At 40.1% G+C, this 22,921-nt stretch overlaps 1 pseudogene; it reads left to right on the forward strand.

Moving 5' to 3' along the window:
- The first annotated feature begins 2,950 nt into the window (after window positions 1-2,950).
- Window positions 2,951-22,921, forward strand: part of LOC124982719 (tubulin alpha-4 chain-like) — a 78,638-nt pseudogene continuing 58,667 nt past the window's right edge.

Raw genomic sequence — 22,921 nt, forward strand, 5'->3', positions numbered from 1 at the left:
ACCCACCTGACCCTACTTCTAAAATATATATATTTCTGGTTTTGTATGCTTATTTTTTTAATACTAATTTCATAGTTTTTATTTTTCAGCCAGCCCACACCTCCAATGGTTACCGACTCCCCTGCCCATGTAGTATGTGAGCAAGAATCTTGCTTACTTGCTGAGGTGAGCATCAACCCTGACTTCCTCCTGCCCCAGCCTCCTGAGTCTCTGGGAATACAGGCATAAGCCACCATGCTGGGCATTCTCTTCCCCCATTTTTGCCACTGCCTACCTCTGTCTCCTCTCCTGTGATGTAATTGAGGAAGAAACTCTTGACTGGTCTTCTCATGGGTTTCTCTCTAGGAGTGAAGAGTGATGTATTCCTATTTTTACTTTCATTTTTATTTCTTGTAGTGCTGGTGATGGAATTCAGGGTCCTGTGAGTGCCAGGCAAGAGCTCTACCTCTGAATCACATCCCTGTCATCATTCTCCTTCCTGTGGGTTGGAGATTCTTTCCTGGGATGATGAGACCATTTCTCAGGCATGGCTCCCAATCTATTGGCCTTCTGCATTAGGATGAAGTGGGCCCTGATCCTGGACTAGCTGAACAAATATGTTCCTAGGTGATGAGAGGTCCAGAATAAGGAGCAACACTTTATCCTTACTCAGCCTTATTTCACAATTCAGATTTACACTCAATAAATCTGATACCTGTGGCGAGCCGCCACGCCGCCATGATAAGATGGCGCTGATTTCCGCTAAGGCCTGAGGTGCATTCTAGGTAAACAAGCCCATATTTGGTTGAGCCAACTGTTGCATGTGGGAGCACCTATGAACATAGGCCAAGTGGCAGGAGTAGATTGACTATTGCAAGAGTATAAAAGTGTACGAATTTGGCTCAAGAGAGAAGAAGAAAATCCATGGTTGTATAGTAATAAGGTCCTGATTAAACTGCTGAAGGAAGATTCCTGTGTCGTGCTTTCTTGCGGGCGAGGGACACGACAAGTGGTACCGAAACCCGGGAATCAGAACTTTCATTGGTCAGGGGGTGCACCGGTAAGTACCACATGTAAGTGGGGTCCACACATAGTGGGACGCTCCTCTGTAGATAAAGAGAGAGCGGGGATCGACCTTGCATAGTCGATCAACAAAGAAAGATATTTTGTTTTCGCTTTCATTCTGCTTGCTCTGAACGCTGCTTTCATTATGGGCAATTCTCCATCTAGTTCGTTAGTACAGCCTTTAGATTTTTTGTTGCGCTCCAAAGAGCTCAAGGTCAAACGCAGTACTTTACAAACATTCATTGAAAGAATTGATAAAGCGGCCCCATGGTTTGCTGTCTCCAGAAGCTTGACTCCGCCAGTTGGGATAAGTTGGGGAGAGATTTGGATTTCCTTCAGGAGCAGAGACAATTGGAGAAAGGGGTGATACCGCTATGGAAATTAATAAAAGGATGTATTCTTGATGGTAGATGTCAGGAAGCTATTCATAAAGGACAGGAAGTTCTTGAACAACTACATGAGGAGAAGTCCGAGGATTCTATGAGTACTTCCAGTAAACATAGTGCAGGAGAGCAGGTTAATGGAGCTATTCCAAAGAGGAGACTATACCCAGATTTAAAAGCCCTTAGAACACCAGAAGAAACAGGGGAGTCAGAATCAGATGGTGATGAGGAAGTGAAAGAGCTAACGCAGCACTTACGGAAGGTGAGGTTAAAAGAAGGGGGAACTAAGAGGCAAAAAGATTTTAGACAGGAGGACTATGAGAAAGAACAGGAACCAGCTCTAGCCTATGATCCTCCCCCATATGTGGGATGGGTTCCAGGCACGGGTAGAACTTTTAACTCTGCAGCTTGGAGGGCTGCCCATGTAGAGTTGGGGCTTGCCTGTCCTGTATTCCAGGACAATAATGGGGGAAGATACCAGGAACCCATAGACTTTAAAACGATAAAGAATATAGCAGAATCTGTCCGCACTTATGGTGTGGATGCTGCTTTTACTATCACCCAAATAGAGGGACTCAATAGATTCTGCATGACCCCCTCGGACTGGGTCGGTTTAGTGAAAGCTTGTGTTTCCCCAGGTAAATATTTAGACTGGAGAACCTTTGTGTTAGAGGGGGCCCATGAACAGGCTGCACGCAACCAAGTTATGGGCAAACCTGCCTGGGATGTGGATATGCTTCTGGGGCAGGGTAGATTTGCCAATCAGCAAACAGGCTATCCATTAGAGGTTTATGAACAAATTAATCAGATCTGCATTGCTGCCTGGAAAGCACTTCCTAATAAAGGAGAAGTGCGAGGTAACTTAACAAAAATTGTCCAAGGCCCCACAGAAGCTTTTTCAGATTTCGTGGCTAGAATGGTAGATGCAGCAGGGAAGATCTTCGGGGATGCTGATGTAGCTATGCCTTTAATTAAACAATTAGTATATGAACAATGTATAAAAGAATGCAGAAATGCTATTAATCCATTTAAAAGCAAAGGCATAGAGGCATGGATGAAAGCTTGTAGAGAAATAGGTGGCCCATTAACAAATGCAGGCTTAGCCGCTGCCTTCCTTCAACTTTCTAACAGGACTTCCTCCGGAAATAGGAGGTGTTACTCTTGTGGACAAGAAGGACATTTCAAGAGAGAGTGTCCTAGTAAACATAAGGCAGAAAGGACAAATAAGCTCCTCCAAATCGTCTCCCAGGAGTGTGTCCTAGATGTAAGAAAGGAAAACATTGGGCTAATGAATGTAAGTCCGTGAAAGATATCCGTGGCCGGTTTATTGAAAGGACTGATTCAAAAAATGGCTGGAAGGGCCCCCGTCCTCAGGGCCCACAAATATATGGGGCCACAGAGGAAGTAACCAGGCCGGACGAGTATTGGCCGTCTCTGAGACACCCCAAGAGCCCAGGAGAGCCACTAAAGGTTCCGCAGGAGTTGACCTCTGTTCCACCACCAGACTCATTTTAACACCTAAAATGGGTGTTCAGGTGATTGACACTGATTTTCAAGGATCTCTGCCACAGGACACTGTAGGTTTGCTCATTGGGCGAGCCTCTTCACTCTTACAAGGTCTTCATGTCTTTCCTGGAGTGATTAACCCAGATGCGGTGGGTTCTGTTAAAGTCATGGTGGAAGCTCCAAAAGGTATTGTGTCCATCTCCCCCGGAGATCGGATTGCTCAGCTGCTCTTGCTGCCTAGCCTACATAAGCATTTTAAAGCCGATGCCATTAATAGAACTAGTGAACAGATTGGGAGTACAGAAGGGAATAGCGCCTATTTAACTCTAGATTTGAACACACGCCCTTTGGTAACTCTAAACATAGAAGGTAAACCTATCCTGGGGTTAATGGATACAGGGGCAGATCGTAGTATTATCTCTAAAAAAGATTGGGCTAGGGGGTGGCCAGTCCAGACTTCTGATCACTCACTCAGAGGGCTTGGATATGCTCAAGCTCCTCAAATTAGTTGTAGACCTGAGGGACACTGAGGGGCATGCTGGACAGTTTATTCCCTGATGGGATATCAGCTCAGTAATATTTACTCTCCAGAGTCTCATCAATTAATGTTGAAAATGGGATTTAGACCTGATCTAGGATTAGGAAAAAACTTACAGGGGAGGAAGAGTCCGGTGCCAACCAGGAAAGATACAGATGGAGAGGGTTTGGGTTTTTCATAGGGGCCACTGAGGCGCAGATACCCATTACCTGGAAAACGGAGGAACCAGTATGGGTGTCTCAGTGGCCTTTACCCTCTGTCAAGCTGGCTGCAGCACATGAATTAGTTCAAGAGCAGTTTGATTTAGGACATATTAGACCTTTCACATCTCCCTGGAATACTCCAATATTTGTTATCAAAAAGAAGTCTGGTAAATGGCATCTGTTACATGATTTAAGAGCAATTAATGCACAGATGCAGATAATGGGTCCAGTTCAGAGAGGATTGCCGCTACTTTCCACTATTCCAGATCACTGGAGAGTCATGTGTATAGATATTAAGGATTGTTTCTTTTCTATTCCACTACATCCTCAAGACTCAGAGCGCTTTGCTTTCACCCTCCCAGCCTGCAATCATGAAAAACCTGATCTCCGATTTGAGTGGATAGTGTTGCCTCAAGGCATGGCTAACAGTCCTACTTTATGTCAGTTGTTTGTTGGTAAGACTCTTGAACCACTCAGGAAGAAGTTTACAGGGTTAAAATGTATTCATTACATGGATGACATTTTATTAGCAGCTAAGTCGGAAGAGCTGCTTTCTGAAATCTATTCTGAATTAATTCGGCTTTTAGAACTGCGAGGATTACATATTGCTCCAGAAAAGGTTCAAACAGGAAGCATAATAAACTTTCTTGGAGCAAAAATTTCCTCACAAAGTATTGCTCCCCAGAAAATAACTATTAGGACTGAGGATCTTCACTCATTGAATGATTTCCAAAAACTGCTAGGGGACATAAATTGGATCAGGAGTTATCTGCATATTCCCAATGTTGATTTACTTACCTTATATGACATCCTTAAAGGTGACCCTGATCTCTCTTCTCCTCGGAAATTAACTCTTGAGGCCAGATTGGCACTCCAGAAGGTTGAAAAGGCTATTCAAAATGCCAGTTTTACTAGCTTACAAGGAGATAAGCCTGTGCAGCTTTGTGTGTTGCCCACGCTCAGGCAGCCAACTGGAGTTTTATGGCAAGAAGGTCCATTGTTGTGGATTCACCCACGTTTCTCCTGGACGTTCTTTAGAACATTACCCTGATGCTGTCGCCTCTTTAGCTCTACTTGGCATTCAGCAGAGTATTCAGTTTTTTGGCGTTCTTCCAAACTCTATAATTACTTCCTATACAACCAAACAAATTCAGATACTCAGTGCTACTTTGGACAATTGGGCCATCTTGAGATGTTCCTTTCCAGGGGAAATTGAAAATCATTTTCCCTCTCATCCACTCCTTACATTTGTTAAGGAACATCCGATTATATTTCCTAGAATAACATCTACTGTTCCTTTGTTGAAGGCATCAAATATCTTTACTGATGGTTCTAAGACAGGTATAGGAGCCTATGTTATTGATAGTCAGTTCCCCATCCAACATCAATTTGAACCAGGAAACCCACAATGGGTGGAGCTACAAATTGTCATTAAAGTTTTTGAGAGTTGTCCTTTTCCTTTTAACCTGATATCAGATTCTAATTATGTAATAGGAGCACTTAAGGTGTTGGAAACTGTAGGTGCCATCAATCCTAACAACAAAGTTTCATCTTTATTTACTCAGTTACAAAATTTGATTTTGGGCCGTTCTGCACCCTTTTATCCTGTACATATAAGAGCTCATACGGCTCTCCCTGGACCTATTGTTGAGGGAAACGCAAGGGCAGATGCCGCTACCCGCACAATTTGTTTTCTTTCTTCTCTTGACAGTGCTCGAGACTTTCATAATAAGTTTCATGTTAACTCCCAAACACTTCGTAAGCGCTTCTCTATTCCTCGAGCAGTAGCAAGACAGATTGTCTTAGATTGTTCCCATTGTGTTCCATTTCACCATCTCCCTTCTCTTGGTGTTAACCCCCGAGGTTTGCGACCTCTTACGGTTTGGCAAATGGATGTTACTCATATTGCAGAGTTTGGTTCCCTAAAATATGTTCATGTCTCAGTAGATACCTTCTCTGGAGTTATGCATGCCTCTGCTTTGGCAGGAGAAAAAGGCCATCATGTCATCTCCCATTGCCTAGAGGCTTGGGCCGCCTGGGGCCTTCCATGCTCCTTGAAGACAGATAATGGGCCGGCGTACACTGGTCAACAATTCACCTCTTTCTGCTCCACTATGGGAGTGCAACTGACTCATGGCTTACCTTACAACCCCCAAGGTCAGGGAATCGTGGAGAGAGCTCATAGAACGATTAAAGAACTTTTACAAAGACAAAAAGGGGGAATAGGAGCAAGCCGTACTCCTAAAGAGCGTTTGTCTCTGGCTCTTTTTACCATTAATTTTTTAACTTTGGATGCACATGATAATTCTGCGGCTGACAGACATTGTTCGCCGCCTGCCCCCCCTTCCTTAGGGAAAGTGAAGTGGAAGGATGTGCTTTCAGGCCAGTGGTATGGACCTGATCCCGTGCTGATATGGGCACGAGGTTCTGTTTGTATTTTTCCACAGGATCGAAAGGAACCGCTTTGGGTGCCTGAGCGACTCGTGCGTAGGATACCTGGGAGTCTGTTAGCCTCGACTTCAGCTAAAGGTGTGAAGGAACAGAATGAAGAATCTACTGATCCTGTGGTGTCTGGTCCTGATGATCCAATGGGCCAGTCAGAAGTCAGTTTCTAAGATAAGGCTCTGGGCGGTTACTCGGGCATGGCCGATACCCATGCTGATCCATGCTGATTCCAATATTTTGCCAACCCTTTTCGCCACCACTTGTGAGATGGAAATGCCATGTTGTGATCCTATGTCTACTGAAACCTCCGTCTTTAATCTTACATCCTTTAATTTGACCGAAGTCTTTTGTTTCTCCCTTCATAGTAGCAGTCAACACTGTGTGCGTCTGCTCCTTAAAAATGTCACCTCCTGGGACAATCCCTTGCAACATAACAGCGTATCCTTAAACATACTGACTTCTGCCCTCACGCAGGTTTCACAGGGATTGCAGTCTGGATCTGGTGTGGGAAATAATAGTGGAGTGGTTACTATCACCACCCTGGTTACTGTGAGTACCGGTCATTTTCCATGGGCAAGGAAAAATGCGACAAATGCCACACGGTTTCTTGCTTCACCCGCTTGTACCCCTTACAAAAGCTTCCTCCCAATATTTACTCATTGTCAAGACAGAAATTGGGATTATAAAGAGGTGGCTCCGGGATTCTCTATATCTCCATCCCTTAAGAAGTTTTCCTTTAATTTCACAAAAAATGGTACCTCTACTGGATCAGGGTGGCCCTTTTATCAGTGGCTGATAGATAATCGGGCCGGAGCCACGGTTGACATCTCTGCTTTAGCCTTATTAAAAGGAGGCAATTTCTCTTTGCATAATGCAACAGGTACTGTCACGGAAGATATACAGAGAGGACATTGACTAGGAAACTTGTCGTTGCATAAGCAGCTATATAACGCTACTCTTCCCCCCGCTCCAGTATGCTTAACCCCCCCTTTTCTATTTCTATTATCAAACAGTTCGGAAGTGATTTTAAATTGTTCTAATGACAATATTACCTGCCTGCTTTCAGAGTGTTGGTACGGTAGTGAATCTGTTGCTGTGATTGTAAAGGTACCCACCTTTGTACCTGTCCCAGTGGAGGTCAATCCAGATAATTTTCTGTTGGTGGACCTCTTCAGAGAAAAGAGAGACTTTGGCATTACCGCAGCCATAATAACTGCTATTGCTGTCTCTGCTGCTGCAGCCACTACCGCTGCTCTAGCCATGACCAATCAAGTTCAAACAGCACAAACCATTAATCAAGTCATACAGCAAACTGCACAGGTGCTAGAATCCCAGGACCGCGTCAACAGACATATCTTATCAGGGATCTTGGCGGCGAATCAAAGGATCGATTTACTACAAGTACAGTTGGATGAACTTTTCAACATTGCACAAGTTGGATGCATCGGGAATCATAAACACATGTGTATAACTCCAGTAAGATATGAAGAAGCAAAGAATCAAAGCCACTTGATTTCCGCCTTTCTTGCAGGCAATTGGTCCCTAGAAGCTGAGAAGATGATGAATCAACAATTATTGCAGATTTCAATTTTAAATGACACCTGTGTTGAGCCTGTTACTTTGAGTCAGTTCTCTAGCTGGCTCACCTCTGCCTTTAGTTATTTTAAAGAATGGGTTGGTGTGGGGATCTTTGGATGTGTTTGTCTTGCAGGCACTTGCCTTTGCCTTTGGCTTATTTGCAAGCTAAGAGTGCGTCAAGCACATGAAAAGGTGGTGTTAATTCAGGCTGTGTTGGCCATTGAGCAAGGGGTGTCACCTTCTGTGTGGTTGGCTAATCTGGCACGGGAATAAGTGGCATTTTTAGTATATCTCTGCTAGAGTTAGAATTATCATTTACGCTAGGTGTCTGCAGGGTACTGCTGTAATTACTATGTACTTTTCTTTGAGGACTGTGTATTTACATCCTGGGGATTTCTTGTACTAATTAAAGCTTCAATTGTCTTGTAACTTCCATCTTTGATCTTGAGCTATAACAATGATGTTGGAGAAGAGAACTGTTACTGTGTGCCTTGTGTTCATTATGATGCCCCTGTATTGTGCAGCATTGGCAAAAAGGGTGATGTGTTTTCCTATCTCAGGCCTTTGCAGTTGCATAAGCTGAATAAGCTCCCCCAAGTATGGTTTTCCATACCGCTATGTCTTCATGGACGCAGGATGCGAGGCAAAGCACTGCACTTGAGAGTTTTATTTTGAACCTCAAGGAAGGCATGCCCTATTGCATGTGGGTTTGATGTCCACATCCCACCCTACGAAAAAAGGCATCGGCTTAGGTGATGTCAGGCCCAGAGAAGGCGCCACTCTGGGACTGACGTTCACTATCTGCCACTTTTGCACAGTAGGATAGGGCCTCTACCTTCACCTGTGTTCATAAAATAAAGAAGGGGGACCTGTGGCAAGCCGCCACGCCACCATGATAAGATGGCGCTGGTTTCCGCTAAGGCCTGAGGTGCATTCTAGGTAAACAAGCCCATATTTGGTTGAGCCAACTGTTGCATGTGGGAGCACCTGTGAACATAGGCCAAGTGGCAGGAGTAGATTGGCTATTGCAAGAGTATAAAAGTGTACGAATTTGGTTCAAGAGAGAAAAAGAAAATCCATGGTTGTATAGTAATAAGGACCTGATTAAACTGCTGAAGGAAGATTCCTGTGTCGTGCTTTCTTGCGGGCGAGGGACACGACAGATACCTTTCCTTTATTTTCCTTTTCTTTTTTCTTTTGTTGTATGTTTGTTTGTTTTTAGAGGCAGGATCTTTCTGTGTTGTCCAAGCTGGCCTCCAACTCCTGAATTTAAGTGATTTTCCTGTCTCAGTCTCCTGAGGTGGTGGAATTACAGTGGGTACCACCACTCCCAATAATCATTTTATAATCTCTGAATTCTATGTATATTTAATGCTCAATTAAAAAAGAAATTCACCACATAAATAGACTTAAAGTTACATGAATATTTCCATAGATGCAGAAAATGCATTTGATAAAATATAGTACTCCTACATGCTCAAAACACTAGAAAAAATCAGGCTAGTAGGAGCATACCTCAACATTGTAAAAGTTGTCTATGTTAAGCCCAAGGCCAAAATCATTCTAAATGGAGAAAAACTGAAAGTGTTCCCTCTAAAAACTGAAACAAGACAGGGATGCCCTCTTTCACTACTTCTATTGAACATCATTCTTGAAACTCTAGACAGAGCAATTAGATAGACTAAAGAAATTAAAGGGATATGAACAGGGACAGAAGAACTCAAACGATCACTATTTGCCAACAAACCACATGATTCAATATTTAGAAGATCCAAAATATTTGACAAGAAAACTTCTAGAACTAATAAATGAATTCAGTAAAGTAGCAGGATAAAAAATCAACACTCATAAATCTAAAGCATTTCTGTTCACAAGAGATGAATCCTCTGAAAGAGAAAAAAGGAAAACTATTCACAAAGCCTCAACAAAAATACATACTTGGGAATCAATCTAACAAAAGAGGTGAAAGACCTCTAAAATGAAAACTACAGAACACTGAAGAAAGAAATTAAGGAAAACCTTAGAAGATAGAAAGATCTCTCATGTTCTTGGGTAAGCAGAATTAATATTGTCTAAATGACCATACTACCAAAGACACTATACAAATTCAATGCAATTCCAACTAAAATCCCAATGATGTACCTCACAGAAATAGAGAAAGAAGTCATGAAACTTATTGGAAGAATAAGAGACCCAGAATAGCTAAAGCAATCTTTAGCAGGAAGAGTGAAGCAGCAGGTATCACAATACCAGGCTTTATACTACAGAGCAATAGTAACAAAAACACCATGGTATTGGCACCAAAATAGACAGGTAGGCCAATTGTACAGAAGAGAAGACACAGAGACGACCCACATAAATACAGTTATCTCATACGAGACAAAGGTGTCAAAAACATACAATGAAGAAAAGATAGCTTCTTCAACAAATGGTGCTGGGAAAACTGGAAATCCATAAGCAGCAGAATGAGATTAAACTGTATCTTTCACCCTACACAAAATCCAACTCAAAATGGATCAATAACCTAGAACTTAGACCAGAGACCCTGCACCAAATAGAAGAAGTAGGCCCAAATCTTCATCATGTCAGCTTAGGACCAGACTTCTTTGACGAGAATCCCAAAGTGCAAGAAATAAAATCAAGAATCAATAATGGGATGGATTCAAATTAAAAAGGTTTTTCTCAGCAAAAGAAACAATAACATGAAGAGAGAGCCTACAGAGTGGGAGAAAATCTTTCCCACACACACTTCAGATACAGCACTAATCTCTAGAATTTATAAAGAACACAAAAATCTTTACAACAAAAATACAAATAACCCAACCAATAAATGGGCTAAGGAACAGAGCAGACCCTTCACAGAAAAAGATATATAAGCAATCAACAGATATATGAAGAAAATATTCAACATCTCTAGTAATTAGAGAAAGGCAAATCAAAACTACCCTAAGATTTCATCTCACTCCAGTTAGAATGGCTATTATCAAGAATACAACCAACAATAGGTGTTGGTGAGGATGTGGGGAAAAGATACACTTATACATTTCTGATGGGATTGCAAATTAGTGCAACCACTCTGGAAAGCAGGATGGACATTCCTCAGAAAACTTGGAATTGACCCACCATTTGACCCAGTTATACTACTCCTTGGCCTATACCCAAAGGACTTGAAATCAATATACTACAGTGACACAGCTGCTGGTGTTCAGCCCTAGCAGTGGTCAGGGGTCCTAGGTGGATGGGAGGTGTTGGCACGGTGGATAAACAGCACACAGAGACACAAAGTGTTCTGAGGCCGAATCTGTCTCTTTAATTTTCTGCCAGCCTTTTTATAGATATTTTTCTTTAGTAATGATTATATCATTTTATGGTTAGTTTAGAATAAGAAAAACCTTCAAAAGTACAATCTATGCTTCTTCTCAAAGTACACATTCTCTCTGTATGACAGCCCAGACCAAAATAACCTTATCTCCCAGCTAGATTAAAACAACCTTTTCTCCCAGCTAAACTGAAACAAACTTGTCTCCCAACTAAACTGAGGGCACCATGATCTGCCAGGCTTTAACCTTCAGAACAAACACATCACTAGATTTTCTGAGACCATCCCCAACATGAACTCCAGTGTTTAATAGTGATAAGCTTTTAGTATTATTAAAGGGCAAATAAATCAACTTACAGTTAATATTTAGTCTATTCTAATTTCATATAATGGCAGACTACAATGGTATTCTGATTCTCAAAGAATTAGGAAACATAGGAAAAGCACAAATTATATTTATGACTAACCTAAATGTTTTTATTATGTAAAGTATCTCTAGAATCAACTATTAAAACTAGGAAAGCAACAAAGGCCAAATACCGCATCCAACCTCAGAGGAATGCCTCTTTATCCATCTATTATTATACTAAAGCAATCACAGATTCCTTTTAACTTGAGCACAGCTACAATTGTTTATTTTCATATATTTTATCTATGTATTACTGCTAAATTTTCATTGTGCACTATTTTGTGTCCCAATACAGTAAAACCTTCCCAATGTTTTTCCAAAAAGTTTTTAATAATATATTGATTACTAATATTAAAAAGCAGCTACACATGGAGACATGCCACACCTATGACCCCCAAGAGGGAGGACGATCAACAGAATCATGTCAAGTGTTGAGTCCTCTATTCCAACAGAACCATGTCAAGTGTTGGATCCTCTACTCCAACAGAGCCATGTCAAATGTTGGAGTGGCAGGAAATAGATGCAGCACACAGCTACATCAATATTCATAGCAGCTCAATTCACAATAACTAGATTATGGAACCAACCTAGATGCCCTTCAATAGATGAATGGTTAAAGAAACTGTGGTATATAAACACAATGGAATATTACTCAGCCATAAAGAATAATGAAATTATGGCATTTGCCGGTAAATGGATGGAGTTGGAGAATATCATGCTAAGTTAATAAGCCAATCCCAAAAAACCAAAGGCAGAATATTTTCTCTAATAAGTGGATGCTGATTCATAACAAGAAGGAGGGGTTAAGGAAAGAATGGCGGAATGTTTTTTTGTGTAGAGGGAGATGAGGAGAGGGGAGGGGGCAAGGGGAAAGAAAGATAGTGGAATGATACAAACATTATTACCCTCTATACATGTATGATTACATGAAGGATATGACTCTACATTGTGTAAGACCAGAGAAATGAAAAGTTGTATCCCATTTGCATACAATGAATCAAAATACATTCTGCTCCTATACATAACTAAATAGAACAGTCGATTAAAAAATTAAACAGGGGCAGAGGGGTTGGATGAATTGGATGAGAGGAGAGGATGAGAGGAGAGGATGAGAAAAAAGCAACTGTGAAGACTGATTCTCAAGTTTTAGGCTTTGGCAATGATGGGGAAGGGGAAATGTTAAGGTTTGCACCACCACACCTACCAATACTGTAATTTGAGATGTGTATTGAAAATATTCAAATAGGTGTACATTTGTAAATACAGCTACTTAGGAGTTGTGGGTGAGAGAATGGTGAGTTTCAGTACAACCTGGGCAACATAGGGAGAACTCCCTCACCAGACCAATCACACTGGCATCCTCACCAGAAACTTCTAGCTTCCAAAATTGTGAGATCATAAATTTCTGTTATTAATGCTACCGAATACATTTTCTTAAGGGAGTCTGAACTGATCGAGATAGTTATGATAATATTGAGGAAATGTTACTAGAAGTAGGCAAAGTCAGCCTCGAAGTACAGACAATTGTCTAAAATAATGAATCATGTGGGGTGTGATGGTATACAGCAGTAATCTCAGACACTTGGGAGACTGAGGAAGGACAATTGCCTGTTCCAGGACAGACTGGGCAACAGAGCCAGACCCTGTCTCACAAAAACATTTTTGAAAAAATACATTGTAACCCTATATTAGAGCACTTGCCTAGCATGCGTAAGACTCTGGGTTCAATCTCCAGGACTGCCAAAAAATAAAATAAAAGTATGAATAATAAAAAAGTGTTCTGAAAGAGCACAGCATGCCCATTTAGTTGTGCCACTTTGTGTCAACTAAATGTGAACTACTTTTTCAGGCAGTTTGTATAATGTAACTCAGTAGAGGGTGGAGGGATCCTTGTACTGCAGCCAAAAGCTTACCTGAAGAACTCAGAATGAAGCAAGCACTGAGGAATGAGATGGAGGTCACAGCAGTGGATCAGAGCTTTACCTGGAACCACCAGAGTCCTTTCTCTCCATCACATCACAAGGTACAATGACAATCTCCACTGCTCGAGAGTCAGGGAAACCAGTGTCCCTAGGGCCTTAGGACAGAAAGCTCGTGCTATGAAAAAAACTAGTTTGACACTAGAAAAAAAAATGTGAGAGCAAGCACAGACCTCAGAAATTCCCTCAGAACAAAGGACCACAGAACTCAGAACAAAGGACAAGATAGTAACCTGGAGTCCAAGTCGCAATCAGGCCAAACTCAGCCTGAGCCAAGTGCACTTTCCATTTCCCTGCTTTCCTCCCTGGAGTCTCACATCTTCCCATGATTCCTTGCTCTCCAAAATCATCTTTCTCCAATTTTTTGTCTGTTCACATACATATTGTTTGAATGGTTTCCAGGGCTGACTTCATATTGCTTTTACTTTCTTCTTTCATCTTTCTCTGATACTAGAAATGTGAATCCATTATTTTTACAATAAATCTAATTTTTATGACTCACCATTCATTGAATACAAGTTTGTTCCTTCTACTGAAGTCATCCTTACCACTACAATGCCTATTTGAAAACTGAGAAACAAATATGTATCCTGGAATCTCTTCTGAGTTCAAGTAAGAATAAATGATAACAGAAATGAGTAGGAAAATATTTTTGAGTTGGAAGCCAACCACTGAGATGTTTTAAGAGCCAGAGCAATGAGCAGAGATTCCATTCTAAGCTGTATACTGCGACAGTCTTATTTGTTCTTCCAACTCACCTGATCTGAAGCTCCCCTAATAATCCTGTGGCCCTGCCAATGAGATTTCTCCCCTTTTTATTCCTGCAACTTGTATTAAGACAAATGGGGAAGATTGGAAGATGACAGAAAGGAGTGAGTCCTGATCTCCTCACCAGGCAGAAAGAAGGCAGCAAAGATAAAGCAGAATTAAGAGGCAGGTGACAAAATAAATGTGCTAAGTCTCAATTTTGTAGAGCCTGAAACTTGAAGTTTCTTTTTTTAAAATTTATTTTTATTGTAAACAAATGGGATACATGTTGATTCTGTTTGTACATGGAGTAAAGGCATACCATTTGTGTAATCATACATTTACATAGCGTAATGTTGTTTGATTCATTCTGTTATTTTTCCCTTCCCCCCACCTCTCCCACCCCTCTTTACAGTCCCTCTATACAGTCCCTCCTTCCTCCATTTTTGCCCCCTCCCCCCCATTATGTGTCATCATCCGATTATCAGCAAGATCATTCTTCCTTTGGTTTTTTGAGATTGGCTTATCTCACTTAGCATGATAGTCTCCAATTTCATCCATTTGCCTGCAAATGCCATAATTTTATTATTCTTTATGGCTGAGTAATATTCCATTGTATAAATATACCACAGTTTCTTTATCCATTCATCAATTGAAGGGCATCTAGGTTGGTTCCACAATCTGGCTATTGTGAATTGAGCAGCTATGAACATTGATGTGGTTGCATCTTTGTAGTATTCTGCTTTTAAGTCCTTTGGGTATAGGCCGAGGAGTGGGATAGCTGGGTCAAATGGTTGTTCCATCCCAAGCTTTCTGAGGAATCTTCACACTACTTTTCAGATTGGCTGCACTAATTTGCAACCCCACCAGCAATGTATGAGTGTACCTTTTTCCCCTTATTCTCTCCAACATCTATTGTTGCTTGTATTCTTGATAATGGTCATTCTGATTGGGGTGAGATGGAATCTTAGGGTAGTTTTGATTTGCATTTCTCTTATTACTAGAGATGTTGAACATTTTTTCATATATCTGTTGATTGCTTGTAGATCTTCTGTGAAGTGTCTGTTCATTTTCTTAGCCCATTTGTTGATTGGATTATTTGTATTCTTGGTGTAGAGTTTTTTGAGTTCTTTATAGATCTGGAGATTAGTGCTCTATCTGAAGTATTAAAATCCCAATGACGTACCTTACAGAAATAGAACAAACAATCATGAAATTCATCTGGAAGAATAAGAAACCCAGAATAGCTAAAGCAATTCTTAGCAGGAAGAGTGAAACAAGGGGTATAGCAATACCAGAACTACAACTACACTACAGAGCAATAGTAACAAAAACGGCATGGTATTGGTACCAATATAGACAGGTAGATCAATGGTACAGAATAGAGGACATGGACACAAACCCAAATAAATACAATTTTCTCATACTAGACAAAGGGGCCAAAAATATGCAATGGAGAAAAGATAGCCTCTTCAACAAATGGTGCTGGGAAAACTGGAAATCCATATGCAACTAAGAATGAAACTAAACCCCTATCTCTCACCCTGCACAAAACAACTCAAAATGGATCAAGGACCTCGGAATCAGACCAGAGACCCTTCATCTTATAGAAGAAAACGTAGGTCCAAATCTTCAACATGTCGGCCCAGGATCAGACTTCCTTAACAGGACCTCATAGCATAAGAAATAAAAGCAAGAATCAATAACTGGGATAGATTCAAACTAAAAAGTTTTCTCTCGGCAAATATCAGTAATGTGAAGAGAGACCCTACAGAGTGGGAGAAAATCTTTGCTACCCATACTTCAGAAGATTACCAGAGTAGAAAATAAGCAGAGTCTCCTAACCCCAAACTCAAACCAGGGTGGGTGAAGAGGGAGGAGCAAAAGAGAGAAAGAGGGGGCAGGAGAGCAGAGCAAGTTTTCAGCTCAATTATGTAAAAATATTTGGAAAGGCAGTCAAAATTTGCAGCATGATGGGAACAACAGGGTCCTTAACATACCCATGTGTAATGTGCTTCTTCCTGTGCTCACGGACCTCCTGCCTCCTGGTCATTGTCCTCCACCAGTTGAAACACACCAGAGGATAGCAAGCTACCTGGAGTCAGTAATTGTCTGTTCAAGTCACTTGTAACATAAAAGTACCAGGAACATAGTTGCAGTAGATGCTTCCTAAGTAACACTCACTCTGTATAATGGAAAGAATGAATGGAATATTACTCAGCTACAAAAAATAATGACTTTATGATTTTTGCTGATAAATGGATTGATCTGGAGACTATTATTCTAAGCAAAATAAGTCAATCCCCCCAAAACAAAGGTCAAATATTCTGTCTGATATGTGGACGCTAATCCATAATAAGGGAGGGTGGAATAGAAGTTCAGTAGATTAGACAAAAAAGAATGAAAGAAAAGAAGGGGGAATAGGAATAGGAGAGACAGTGGAATGAGTGTGACAGAACTTTCCTTTGTACATATGTGAATGCACCACAATGAATCTCCACATCATGTACAACCAAAAGATTGGAATCCTAATTAGAATATGATGTATTCCATCTTTGTATAAATATGTCAAAATATACTCTACTGTCATGTATCACTAAAAAGAACAAAATTTTTAAAAAGAATGAATGGAAATGGAATTATATGGAACTCACAATTGTATAAACTGTTTTTAAAGGAGTGTCAACAAGTTATCTGTGTTTTCTATTGTGAAATAATCCCCTGTGACATAACTGGTGACACTTTCATAGTACCACATCACACTCATGAGTTGTAACTTTTCCAGTCTCATCTTGTGGCCATCTAAACATATCTGAAAAGATACTGGTAGCTATTCTATGCACAAATGCATGATTGTTTTCTTGGAATAAATGTCCAGAAGTGAAATTGGTGGGTCAAAAAGCAAGTGAATACAGTGGAATATTACTCAGTCATAACAAGGAGTGGAGTATCAATATATGCTATAATATGGATGAGCCCAGAAAACATGGTAAACAAAAGAATCTAGAATTGAAAGATCACATGATCCACTTATAGGATATGTTTAGATGAGGTAGATCTATTGAGACAAATGGTAGATTCCTGGTTGCCTGGGACTTGGGAGAGAGTAATAAGGAATGGCTGCTTAATGGACATGGAGTTTCCTTTTTAAAATTTTCTTCAGTTATTTGTTGATGGACTTTTATTTATATGCAGTGCTGAGAATTGAACCCAATGCCTCACACGTGCTAGGCAAGTGCTCTATCACTGAGCCACAACCCCATCCAAGGTTTCTTTTTAGCACAATAAAAATGCTGTGGAATTAGAGGTGAAGGTTACAATGACATCAGTGTGCTAAATGTCACCTACATGATTCAATTGTTTGAAATGGTTAATTTTATGTTATGTGAATTTCAGCTCAGTTACAAAAACAAAGTAGGCACAACATCAAGACCAGCTTGCTGCCAATTTGTGTGTCTACCAACAATTCATCTGAGTGTCCATTGCCTCAAAACTGGGGTGGAATTGATGTCTTTATATATACCTGGTTATCTCTGCAGGAGAAATGTAATGATTGTCAGTGGGACTGGTTTTATTGGAGTAATGCATGTTCATATTCCATTTATATGCTCACATATTCTGATTAAACTGGATTGTTGGTCTTAACTGTTTCACAAACATGCATTTTTCATTGATGCTATCCATCCTCGTCATGTGTGTTAGTCAGCTTTTTTGTCACTGGAACCAAAATGTCAGAAAAGAACAACAAAGGAGGAAAAATATATTTTGCATTCATGGTTTTTCCAGAGCTCTCAGTCCATAGTTGGCCAGCCTCATTGCTCTGGGCCTGAGGTGAGGCCCAGAGCATCATGGTGGAAGGGCATGGAGGAAAGCAGCTCAGCTAATGGCAGGTAAGAGGGAAAGGGTAGGGGGGAGGAAGGGAGGGCCTGGGAGAGGAGAAACCCTTCGATGGCATTCCCCCAGTGACCTACTTCCTCCAGCCAGCTCTCATCTCTCAATGGTCTATTTAGCCATGAATAGGAAGAGCATAGCTCTCATTATTGCATCATTGTCTAAAAGCCCCACCTCTGAACTTTGTTGCACTGGGAATCATGCTTTTGACACATGAGCTTTTGGGGAAATTTTCATATCCAACCCATAACATTATGTACATCTCAAACTTTATCACCTACTTATCATTTTTCATTTCAATTTTAACATCATTCCTACTTTGTAAATGTTGATAATCTACCATCCTGTACCATTACTACCTTCCTCCTCCTAAGAAAGCCCAGGTCCATCATCCTTGGGTTGGAGCCAGCCTCACTGAGTAGGTCCTGACTGATTAATCCAAGTATCTCATTTCTCATTTCAGTTTTGGTTAAGACCTGGGGCACACAACACAACTGCAGGCAATGAGATAGAAGAAAACTTTGCTGGGGTCCTCTGGAAGATTGCTTGGTTCTTGCAAGGAGGTATTCATGAAGCAATGGCTGTAGAAATAAAGAGTGAGACCATACCCATTTTACCCACTGTGAGATGGACTTTGGCTAGGTCTCCATTTATCATGAGGCTTCCATAAAACCTTTCCCTAAGCTACGCATGGTGGTGGTGTAGTCCCAGCTATCGGTTAGGTTGAGCTAGAAGATAACTAAAGTCCAGGAGTTCAAGACCAGCCTGAGCAACATAGAGAAACCCCTGCTTTAAAAAAGGGGGAAAAAAAGAATCTAACTGTAATCAATGGACCACAATGGTGATTTTGGTCCTTTGCAATCCATTTTGGCACAGATCCTCTAGCCCTGGTTAGAAATTCTGAGCATTCCTCTTTATTCACTCCATAGTAACCATTAAGTGATAGTAAATGACTCCCCCTGTGAAGAAAGATCAGGGCCTCCCTTCCCTTCCATTCTGGGCTCTAGATTTGAACCACCTTAGATCTAGAAACTAGGTGAGGAACTCTGATTTTTCATTACCATTATTGATTCAGCCTTCTGCTTGTCAGTTGTCAGGGTCTTTTCAAGGGGTGAAGTAGGAGCATTTATACAAATCAAATACCTTAAGCAGCTGTTCTTCTGTCTTGCCCCCTGGAACACCATGAACATAAACTTGATCAGACTCATGCCTTGGTGCTCATTAAGTTAATTATGTCCATTGGGTCTCTGACAGTTAAGAGTCACAACTTAGCCTTCAAGATTTATGCCTTTTATCATCTATTTATATTGACATCAGAGAGACCAATATAATGACACCATCTTCTATCACCAATTCTAACCTGTAGAGGCCAGTCACTGCCAACTTCTCAAAATTTCCAGTATAATCTCAATCATTACATGTCTTATTGTCTTAGTTATGAGTGTCATCTGGGCCTTCTCAGAGAAAATTCAAGTGTCAGCTTCTCAATTTTCAAATAATAAATGCATTCTAACATTCTTACTTCCCTGAGCCTTCTGACCTCTTCCTCAATACCGTTCCAAATAACTGCTGGCACGTCCACCATATCTTGTTTACACAATCTTTGCAGTCTGTTAGGGCCTATTCTAGATATCCTCTCCAGAACATTAAATCACATGAATGTGGGCTTCTGTGCCACTCTCTCCTATCAAGATATTCTTCCCCGACCCCACTCCTTGATTCAACACTCCCAGACATTTCTCAGGTTCCAGTCAATACACTTTGACCAAATCTGCAATTCATTCAGAGTATACCAATTCTCCTGGAGGAAAGATTCTGTTTCTCCCTTGGGGTAAGCTGAGATCTGATCCTATCAGTTTGGAGTCAATGAGAGGTAGTAGGGTGGGTCTTGAGTAGGACAAGTGTCACTGTGTAATGCAACTTAATCAGATAAAGCCTTTGCAGGATATCAAGGCAACAACAAACTGCTCTCCTCTATCAAACTGGAGGGTGCCACTTCTGCTAGCTCAGAGGAATCTGAGGGTTCAAGATTCTCAGGTCTTCTAATTCCTCATCTCCAGATTGAGATTCATTCTCTTCCTGTCAGCACACTTACTTTATGGAGTGTTAGTCCATTCAATTTCCTTTGCAGCTTTACCACCTTTACTGTTATATTTGGACCTGACCATAAGCAGTCTGCCTTACATCTGCAGAAGATGAGATTTCCCTTAAACAGTGATATAGAGGGACTATGACTTTCACAGCATGCCTGGAATTAAGTGACTAATATAGCCTATGTTATTTTCTTTATTCAAGATTTCCAAAGCAATTAACAATACCTAACAGCTCCATCTTTATCATTCCCACTAATGCAATTTCACTACAATGATGCAGCCCACTGTATAACCTTATACTTCAGTTTCTACCCACACTTCATCCATATTCACTCACCGAATTAAGTAATACAGTCACAGAATTCCATCCTGATTGTAATTCAACTTCTTCAAATACAGTGTTTGCTTTCTAAAGCCATTCTTGGTACCAACCGGCTTGGCCCAAGTTTATTTTCCACCCACCTACCAAAAAAAAGCAAAGCCTAAGACAAATGTCCACACTCTCATAGTTTATTTGGAAAGTGATCTGAGGGAGCCAAGGTAGGGATGGGAAAATGGAAAAAGGAAAGAGAGAAAGCTAACATAAAAATGTATTACTGAGTTGGGCACTACTATGGGTATTCAGGGATCAATCCCACAGAATCTTCTGAAGAAGCTTATGAAATGCATCTCAAAATTGCCTAACCAGCAAATGAAAGCAGGATGGGAGGGAAGGATCCATATACCTCCCATTAGTCAAGAGTGATTCCCTGAATTCCATCAGTTCCATTTATATATTGCCCTTCTACTTCCCAATGTAATAATGAGTGGATATCGCTAGAAAATTATTGAATAATTCTAAAATGCAGTTTTTAAATTTAGAAACATAAGTTAACATTCCAAAACTTGAAAAAGAAAAAAAATTAATGATTTTTAACTTACAATTTTGAATGAGAAGTGACACAGGTTTGTTAAAAACCTTGATAACATCTTGAAATTTTTAAATAGGCTGGAAAATTTTAAATATAATAGACTAAAAATATTTACTATATTTTCAGGGTTTGACTTATATGAGAATAACTTAACTTCCCTTCCTAAGAGAGAGAAAAAGTATATATAAAGTAGTAAATCATCAATTTTGTCAAAATAATATAAGGTAATTTCTCATTTCAATAAATTAAGAAAATATCCAAAAGGACATACACAATAAAAAAGTAAATAATTTGAAGAAGATAAACTGTATCATTACATTTAAATAAACAAAATATATATTTGGATGATGATTTTAACTTGTCCAACAGTCTTCATGAGGGTTTTGTAGTTGATGGCAATGGAGATTTTCCTTTCATCTAAGCAGAGTTTTCCATTTTTATCTGTAAATTTAAAACATTGATGTATATAGCAATTTGCAAACCAATCTAAGGAACAAAAGATTGCACATACCTCATTTGGATTCATGCTTTATTTTTCATAGTCATACCACACAGTTAATAAGCTGCCATGTAATAAAGCCAAAATCTGATCATTAAAGGGACAGGATTGCATGTTTTAAAATGATTTGATTTTAACTTTGCAGAAGAATTTTAGTAAAAATAATATACAAATAAATATTGCTTTAGAAAAGAGGATAAATTAATTTGAATTGTTACTAAAATTTTTTTAATACTTAAAAGGCTAACTATACATGCAGCCTGTGCACATTCTCCACAGTTACAGAATGTGCCTAAGCCAGCTGGACTATCTCTGAAACTTGAACTCCTTTAAGGATGCTTTCCTATATTCCCACAGTGTTCTTCCTGAAGACCTTGGAGTTAAAGCAAAGAAGCAGTATAAATTCCCAAAGTGGCAGCCTTCTAACATTTTAACACATATAAAATTTTTCCATGGGATCAAAGACTCCAGAGAACACAAAGCTCACTTGCTCCTTACCACAACTCCTGTTCACACACAATTTTCAGAGGCATCAGAGGTGGACAGAAAATAAAGGGCATGACAAGTGGAGACAGGGATTCCTAGCTTCCAAACTGGAGGGATAGTATGAAGAAACCAGGAGGGACCTGGTAAAACCAATCTATCCAATCCTATCAAATCAAAGTAAAAAATTTCCAATAATAAAAGTAATAAATCTAACCTCTATCTTTTCCTCGTTTTTTCTCTCTCCTCATTGAAACCAACCACATTCAGGAACCATGCATTCATATCACTTTTGCACACTGTTATCAATCAACAGGTCATCTGAAGGGCCTCAAAAGGACACCCTACTCCAAAGAAAAGATTACAGATTTTGGAGACAAAAAGAAGAATATTTGGGAAAAAAAAAAGAAGAAAGAAGAATTCTACCTCTTCCACTGATTAAGGTTTGGGGGCAAGTTATTTAACCAACACTTTATCATTTGTTTAAAAAAACCATAGTAATAGCAACTTCTCAAGGTTGTCCTGAAGGCATAAGTAAGATAAATTATATATATAGATCTTGACATTTAATAAGTACTAAACAAATGTTGCCCCTTTTCTCCTCTTGTTTTAAGTCAAATGCAATAACATTGGGTGGGAAGGAGTACTGGGAATTGTACCCAGTGTCACTTTACTAGGGAGTCACATCCCTAGTCCTTTTTATTTTTTATTTTGAGACAAGTTCTCACTAAGCTGCTGAGGCTGACCTCGAATTTGCAATCTTCCTGCCTCAGCCTCCTGAGTGGCTGTGATTATAGGTGTGTACCACCATGCCCAACTATATTAACTTTTTAAAATGCAACAAACATGCTAAAAAACAAACAAAAGCAGTGTTTGTCCACTTAAAATAGTAC

This window comes from Sciurus carolinensis, chromosome 4 (assembly GCF_902686445.1).
Source record: "Sciurus carolinensis chromosome 4, mSciCar1.2, whole genome shotgun sequence".
Lineage (NCBI taxonomy): Eukaryota > Metazoa > Chordata > Mammalia > Rodentia > Sciuridae > Sciurus > Sciurus carolinensis.